Below are 8,494 nucleotides of genomic sequence, written 5' to 3' on the forward strand. Positions count from 1 at the left end.
GAAGATGTGGCACATATATACAATGGAATATTACTCAGCCATAAAAAGAAACGAAATTGAGCTATTTGTAATGAGGTGGATAGACCTAGAGTCTGTCATACAGAGTGAAGTAAGTCAGAAAGAGAAAGACAAATACCGTATGCTAACACATATATATGGAATTTAAGAAAAAAAAATGTCATGAAGAACCTAGGGGTAAGACAGGAATAAAGACACAGACCTGCTAGAGAATGGACTTAAGGATATGGGGAGGCGGAAGGGTAAGCTGTGACAAAGCGAGAGAGTGGCATGGATATATATATACTACCAAACGTAAAATAGGTAGCTAGTGGGAAGCAGCCGCATCGCACAGGGAGACCAGCCCAGTGCTTTGTGACCACCTAGAGGGGTGGGATAGGGAGGGTGGGAGGGAGGGAGACGCAAGAGAGAAGAGATATGGGAACATATGTATATGTATAACTGATTCACTTTGTTATAAAGCAGAAACTAACACACCATTGTAAAGCAATTATACTCCAATAAAGATGTAAAAAAATAAAAATAAATAAAAGGTCTTAAGTTTTCATCTGTGCAAGGGACTATACCCTGAATTTTTAGTGCTGCTTTTAAATGATTTTCTTTATGGTGCTAGTTTTATAAGTGAGCTAAATTGCCCAGGTTTTCAGTGTCCCATCAGAGCAGTGGTGGAAAAGCAACCTTGCCTATTCAGCATCAGTGTCACAAGGGGAATTTATGCAGGTGAGGCTCTTGGGATAGAGTCTTCTACAGGTGATGATATGATGGCTCATTCTTATTTTTCTCCTGAGGTTGATGACGTCAGAAGACATATAGATTGATTTGATCACCTTCCTTTTCTCCCTCTGTGGTGTCCAGCATGAAAAAATTAAAACTAAAAAAGTGACCTCACTCTATGGAAAGAGATGATCCAGCTGTATTTCAGTTGGCTCTACAGCAGCCTTCAGTAGTCAGAGGCCACTCAGGCACACATCTCATCACAGATGTCTCAAACTCTTTTTATTTTTCCTTTATTGTTAAGGACACATTCATACAGGTGATATCCCCTTGTATGCAATTCTTGGTGTCTTAGCTTTAACCTCACACTTTCTCTCCCTCTTAAGAAAGTAGATATCATAACCCCAGTGGGGTGTTGACTCAGCATCACCACTACTCCCTTCCGACCCTGGGGACTTGTTTCCCAGATCCCCTTTCCTGTTTGGTTTCAGGCTAGCTTGCTGAAGAAATGTACTTGTGGAAGGTTTGGGGGGCAAAGGGAGAAAGGAAAGAGAAAACCATTATCCTAGGAAGCCACCAGATGAAGCAGCATCAGAGACTTTCCCACCAGCTCCCGCTTTGCAGGCCAGGTGGCCAGACACGACATATTCTTAGACTGACCACAAGCCCAACTTTCCCAGCCATTCCAGGGCTTTGAAATCACTAGTGATTGTTTCTTTGTTCCAGTGCCTACAACTGTCCAGTTCCTGCCACATTTGTATAAACCTTCATTTCTATATTGAATCCTTTATTCCTAGAATAATTGCAGGGGCTCTGTTTTTCTGACTAAACTCAGACTGACCAAACCCAGAGAGAGCCATATTATAGGTATAACCTTGTATCTGCTCTGATTTAAGAAGAAAACTAAATTTATTCAATTAAGTTTTAGCACTTTATTATTAGTAACAATACATGTGGTACATTCCATGAAAGAATATGGAAAACTTATGTGTTTTGACATTACAGTTAAAAGTTATTCCTCTATTATTATTGTTATTATCACTCCTCTGTCATATATTAGCTGTTGTAGTCCCCTCTTGTTTGTGGTTTCTCTTCCTGCAGTTTGAGTTACCAGGTTTGGTCAACCAAGGTCTGAAAATATTGAATGGAAAGTACCAGAAATAAATGATTCATAAGTTTTAAATTGTGTGCTGTTCTTAGTAGTGTGATGATATCTCGCACTGTCCTTATCGATCCCACCCAGACAAGAATCACCCCTTTATCCAGTATATCCTGCCTGTTGGTCACTTAGTAGCCATCTTGGTTATCGGATGGACTGTCACACAAATCCCTCCTCAGGGGATACACTGCATACTCCTTAGTTCTCCACTTATTTTTGATATCCCAGTACTTGTGTTCAAGTCATCATTATTTTACAAAATAATGGCCTCAAGAGTAGTGATGCTAGCAATTCAAATAAGCCGAGGAGAAGCCATAGTAAAGTGCTTCCTCTAAGTGAAAAGATGAAAGTTCTAACCTTAATAAGGAAAGAAAAAAAAATTGTTTGTGGAGGTTGCTAAGATCTACTGTAAGAATGAATTTTCTTGGGACTTCCCTGGTGGTCCAGTGGTAAAGAATCTGCTTTAATATGCAGGGGACGCAGATTCAATCCCTGGTCAGGGAACTAAGGTCCCACATGCTGTGGAGCAACTAAGCCTGCGTGCCACAACTATTGAGCTCATGTGCCTCAACTAGAGCCCGTGTGCCATGACCTACAGAGCCCACACGCCCTGGAGCCTGCGTGCCACAACTAGAGAAGAGAAAACCTGCACGCCAGAACTAGCGAGAAGCCTGAGCATCTCAATGAAAGATCCCGCATGCCTCAACAAAGGTCCGACATGCCACAACTAAGACCTGACACGGCCAAAAATAAATAAATAAAATTAAAATAAAAAAGAATCTTCTATCCCTGAAATTTTGAAGAAAAGAAATTCATGCTAGTTTTGCTGTCACACCTCAAAATGCAAAAGTTATAGCCACAATGCGTGATGAGTACTTAGTTAAGATGGAAATAGCCTTAAATTTGTACACCCAAATATTTTGAGAGAGAGACCACATTCACACAACTTTTATTACAGTATATTATATTTTTTTCTATTTTATTATTAGTTATTGTTAATCTCTTACTGTGCCTAATTTATAAATAAACTTGATCATAGGTATGTATAGGAAAATACACAGTAAATTATGGTTGGGTGCTATCCGCTGTTTCAGGCATCCACTGGGGGTCTTGGAATGTATCCCCTGCAGGTAAGTGGGACCACTATACTGTACTGTACTTAAATTCTATCTAGTAAAGCTGTAGTGTGAGAGGATGCCTATTGTTTACTTAAGCGCTACTATGTGTATATGCACACTTGCATGCTGGCGCACACACAGACACACATTATGCTCATTATACAAATCCCTACTCAGGGGCCAACCACACTGCTCACTTCTTAATTCTCTGTTTATTTTTGGTAACCTGAAAGCTGACACAGTGACCTGCCCTCTCTCTCGTCTGGCCAGTTACAAATAAGCAATACCCTTGCCCTCCCATCATCACTTTGTATTAATTCTTCCTCTTTTCTGTCAGGAACCTGCTGAGTGAAAAGTGATTGTTGATATTCCACCAAGCGGTGGAACAAATATGGGCTTTGAGTGGAAAAACCTGTATTTGAATCCATTCCTTTCTGGTTACTAAACACACAGTAATGCAAAGCCCCAGCGATGTGTCTACCACGTCACAGGTATTCAACACATGTTAGTTTACTAGACAAGACTTGGCCCCTCTATGCTTCAGTTTCCTCAGTGATAAAAGGAAGCGATCTAGTGATCTTAACCCACAGGGGTTTTGTGAGACTAAATGAGGTTATGCTTAGCACAGGGCACAGCGTAATGAGAAGCTAGTCAGTGGTGTCTGCTTCTGTTGTTCTTGTTAATACCTCACCAGAGATATAATATGAGATTCTCAAATGCAACTCTCTTTTTAAAACCAATCCCAAGGTAGATCTCCCTTTCTTAACATTACATTGTGTATCTAGAAAACACTCCTTTGCTCCTACAGTCACCCTTGCCACTCTGCAGAGGCCTTAGTGTTCAACCTTGCTGACTTGTTATTCCAGCTCTGCTAAGGCTTTTTTATTTTTTTATTCACCGCATGTCGGTGATAGTGAGTTTTATGTGTCCACTTGGCTAGTTTTTCAATCAGACACTAATCTAGTTGTTCCCTGAAGGTATTTCTGTAGGGCTGATTCATATCTTTAAATAGTTGACTTTAGGTAAAGGAGGTTATCCTGATCCTTTAATAACAAATAACTAGGGCTTCCTTGGTGGCACAGTGGTTGGGAATCCACCTGCCAGTGCAGGGGACATGGGTTCGAGCCCTGGTCCAGGAGGATCCCACGTGCCGTGGAGTAGCTGGGCCCGTGCTCCACAATTGCTGAGCCTGCGCTGGGCCCGCATGCCACAGCTGCTGGGCCCGCATGCCACAACTACTGAAGCCCGGGCACCTGGAGCCCATGCTCCGCAACGAGGGAGGCCGCTGCAGTGAGAGGCCCGTGCACCACAGCGAGGAGTGGACCCTGCTCGCCACAACTAGAGAGAGCTCACATGCAGCGACGAAGGCCCAACAGCCCCAAAAAAAAATTAATTAAAAAAAACCCAAATAACTAATAGAGTTTGTTATTATTTAACGGGTAACATGTTTACATAACTAATATTTATGAATTGCCCCCTTTTTTATGGTGCCAATTTTAAGTACAGTTTTATTTAAGGCATTGTATTTTCCACTTATAATACAGTGCTTATAAAGTGCAATGTTATTTCCTTTCCCTGTGCACACATTCCATGTTCAAGTATCAAGAATGCCCAGTTTACTATAGCAGCTCAACTTTAAAACTGCCATGGAATTTGCTACAAATTTGGGTCCTTCAGCGTTTTGTGGAACAATGCTAAACCTACGCTAGGCTGACTTAATCAACCTCTTCAATGGTGGGCCCAGAGGAGGCACCACCAGATGGAGGAGCTCCACCACCAGGGAAGCCCCCAGGCATTCCTCCTGGCATGCCTCCTGCACTCTGGTACAGCTTGGTAATGATGGGGTTGCAGACCTTTTCCCGCTCCTTCTGCTGATGTTCAGATTTTTCCTTCTCTGCAGTCTGGTTCTTATCCTTGAAGTTTCTCATCCTCAACAGTAGCTTTCATGTTGAAAGCATAGGATTCAAGAGAATTCTTCGAAGACACCTTATCCCACTGCTTCTCATCTGCAGTTTTGTACTTCTCTGCTTCCTGAACCATGCGTTCAATGTCTTCCTTGCTCAAATGGCCCTTGTCATTAGTGATGGTAATCCTGTTCTCTTTTCCTGTGCTCTTATCCACAGCAGAGACATTGAGGATGCCATTGGCATCATTATCAAAAGTGACTTCAGTCTGAGGAACGCCATGGGGGGAAGGAGGTATGCCTGTGAGTTCAAACTTGCCAAGCAAGTTGTTATCCTTGGTCATGGCACGCTCACCTTCATAAACCTGAATGAGTACACTGAGCTGGTTGTCAGAGTAGGTTGTGAAGGTCTGCATCTGCGTCTGCTTGGTGGGAACGGTGGTGTTACGCTTGATGAGGACAGTCATGACTCCACGAGCAGTTTCAATTCCAAGGGAAAGAGGAGTGACATCCAACAGCAGCAAGTCTTGAACATTTTCACATTTGTCTCCAGATAGACTGGCTGCCTGGACAGCTGCACCATAAGTAACAGCCTCATCAGGATCGATGCTCTTATTCAGTTCTTTCCCATTAAAGAAGTCCTGGAGAAGTTTCAGAATCTTGGGGATGTGGGTTGAACCACCCACCAGGACAATATCACGGATCTGAGACTTGTCTAGCTTGGCATCCTGAAGGGCTGTCTCGACAGGGTCCGGTGTGTCACGGAACAGGTCAGCATTCAGTTCTTCAAATCGGGCATGGGTAATTGAGGTATAGAAGTCAATTCCTTCTTAGAGGTAATCAATCTCAGTACTGGCCTGGGTGCTGGAAGAGAGAGTGCACCTAGCATGCTCACAAGCAGTACGCAGGCGACGGACAGCCATCTTGTTCTCATTGATGTCCTTCTTGTGCTTGTGCCTGAACTCTGCAATGAAATGGTTGACCATTTCGTTGTCAAAGTCTTCTCCACCTAAGTGGGTATATGTAGATTGGACCTCAAAGATTCCACCCTCAGTAGTGAGAATTGACACATCAAAAGTGTCACCACATAAATCAAAGATCAGCACATTTCTTTCTGCTCCGACCTTTTTGTCTAAGCCATAGGCAATAGCAGCAGCAGTTGGCTCATTGATGATTCTAAGTAGTTCCAGCACCTTTGGTAGCCTGGCGTTGAGAATCATTAAAGTAAGCAGGTACTGTGACAACAGCATTGGTAACAGTCTTCCCAAGGTAGGCTTCTATTTCCTTCATCTTTGTCAAAACCATGGATGACACCTCCTCTGGATAGAAACTTTTTGTCTCTCCCTTGTATTCTACTCGAACCTTAGGCCTGCTTGCATCATTCACCACCATGAAGGGCCAATGCTTCATATCAGACTGGACAACAGCATTGTCAAGTCGTCATCCAGTGAGGCGTTTGACATCACAAACCATGTTGGTGAGATTCATTGCGACTTGGTTCTTTGCAGCATCACTGATCAATCGTTCGGTATCAGTAAAGGCGACATTGCTTGGGGTAGTTTGGTTCCCCTGATCATTGGCAATTATTTCCACCTTTCCATGCTGGAAGACACCCACACAAGAATAGGTGGTGCCAAGATTAATGCCAACTGCAGGTCCCTTAGGCATGGTTGCTGGAGCGTAGGCCCAGGTCTGCTGCAGGAGAAAATGGCAATCTGGAAAGCTGCTGCCGCATTCAATGAGCCTGCCCCATATTAACAAGCATTACTGAGTGCCTACCTAATACGTCCTGAGGAGTACTAATTCTCTAATCTTAGAATCTTCGTTAATTAACCTAATAATATTATGACTATAGAGAGCAAGGATCTACAACTTGTGTGTGTGTGTGTGTTTGTGTGTGTGTGTGTGTGTGTGTGTGTGTGTGTGTGTGTGTGTGTGTGGTTCGTTCTGTTTGGTCATTTGCCCTCACATGCCTTCCTCCAGCATCTTTCTTCCTACATCTCAGGTCTCTTTACATTCTGTCCTTGGTCACATCTCCCTCTCTGTATTTCTTGGCATTCAAATTTCCTTCATTCCTTACTACTTTATTTTTTTTTCTGTTATTCCTTATTCTTCCTTGAGACAGTTTCACAAGCATCTTCACCATCTCTTCTCTAAGCAGATGATCAACCCCAGAGGGAAGATCCTATCACAAGCCATCATTTTCCCTGGGCTCTGGGCTACCATTTGTCAGTTTGTACGCCTGCATTTGTTGGTTCAGCATGGTACTTTGTGTGGCAAGCATTGTTGTCTTTTAATTCTGCCTAGCACTGGAACTCATTTCCTGTTTCAGGAGAATCCCCAGCTCCCTGTTCATAGAAGTGGTGAGCATATGAACTCAGCTCACCCACTGTCCACAACTTCAGGGCATTTAGACTCCTGAAGGCACTCAGACACTGAGAGAGTTTGGCTCTCCCTCTGTGATGGAGAGCAGGTAGAGGGCAGTGAAGCAGCTATTGTAGGATTTACAGTTGGTGGCCCAAGCAGATCATGGCTGTAGTCTGAATCTGCTGTGTTCTCTCTTCAGAGCTTGGTTCTTCACACTTTTGATGAGTTCTGTGAGCTATGCAAGAGCTTTCTAATGTGTTCCTTTTCTGCTCAATTTAGCCAGTATTGTTTCTGTTGTTTGTAATCAGGAACTGTGACTGCCTAGAACACTTGAAATGGGTTATGTAGTTTTAACTGTGGTGTCTCTGCTAAGTGATGTGGGTGGATGGGCAGGGACTATGTCTGCAGTTTGAAAAGGCCTCTTTACCCCTGGATATCCTGATCCAGAGACCTGTACCACTTGTCTTGCTTAATAAATGGTAGTAACTTGATAACTGATTGAGTTTCTAGAAACTTTGCCAGTGGTTTGCTGAGAGGATGATGGGCAAACATTCCTAGGACCACTCTGCCATGGGTTCCCTGATGTATTATTATCAAGTTACTCTTTATGCCTATGAAGTGAGAATAAGTCAGTTCCCAACCTAGCTGAGAAGCGTGTCAAATTACAAATGAGTGAATATGTATGATGAACTTGCAACCCCATGAAAGAAGTGACATAGAAATGACAGATTCTTGTGCTGTTAGTCATTCATCAAAAAATTATAAGAATTACTTTTTCTATCATAAAATTAGTAAATATCTAGACCATAGAACTTAGAACATATAGAATATCATAAAGGAGAAATAATAATTTGTAATTCCAGGACTTAGAGTTAATATTTCGTATAGTCACTAAAAGTTTTCCAAAGGCAGCAATATTTCTTTGCTGTTCTGATTACAGGATCATATGAAGGTTTGAGAATTAAGTTCATAGTTTTTAATTCATGTAGAAATTTCCTTGATGTATTAATCTAGAGGCTATTGGGGAAGGGAAAATTTCCCCCTATGCTTCTTGGTTCTTTTGGCTAGTCTAATAAGTAAATTGACACAAGGTGTATTAACAGGAGAAAAAATTAATTTCTTATGTATAAAGGCCTTATAGGTATATGACTCAAAGTAGTAACTAAAGCACGTACCTTTTATACCAAGAAACAGTAAATTTGTGAGGAATTGACA

The 8,494-nt window shown here is 42.3% G+C and overlaps 1 pseudogene; it reads right to left on the bottom strand.

Moving 5' to 3' along the window:
- Positions 1 to 4,724: 4,724 nt before the first annotated feature.
- LOC103076116 (heat shock cognate 71 kDa protein pseudogene) lies at positions 4,725 to 6,580 on the bottom strand (annotated as a pseudogene).
- Between the last annotated feature and the right edge of the window lie 1,914 nt (positions 6,581 to 8,494).

Source organism: Lipotes vexillifer, unplaced genomic scaffold (assembly GCF_000442215.2).
Source record: "Lipotes vexillifer unplaced genomic scaffold, Lipotes_vexillifer_v1.1 scaffold57, whole genome shotgun sequence".
Taxonomy (NCBI): domain Eukaryota; kingdom Metazoa; phylum Chordata; class Mammalia; order Artiodactyla; family Lipotidae; genus Lipotes; species Lipotes vexillifer.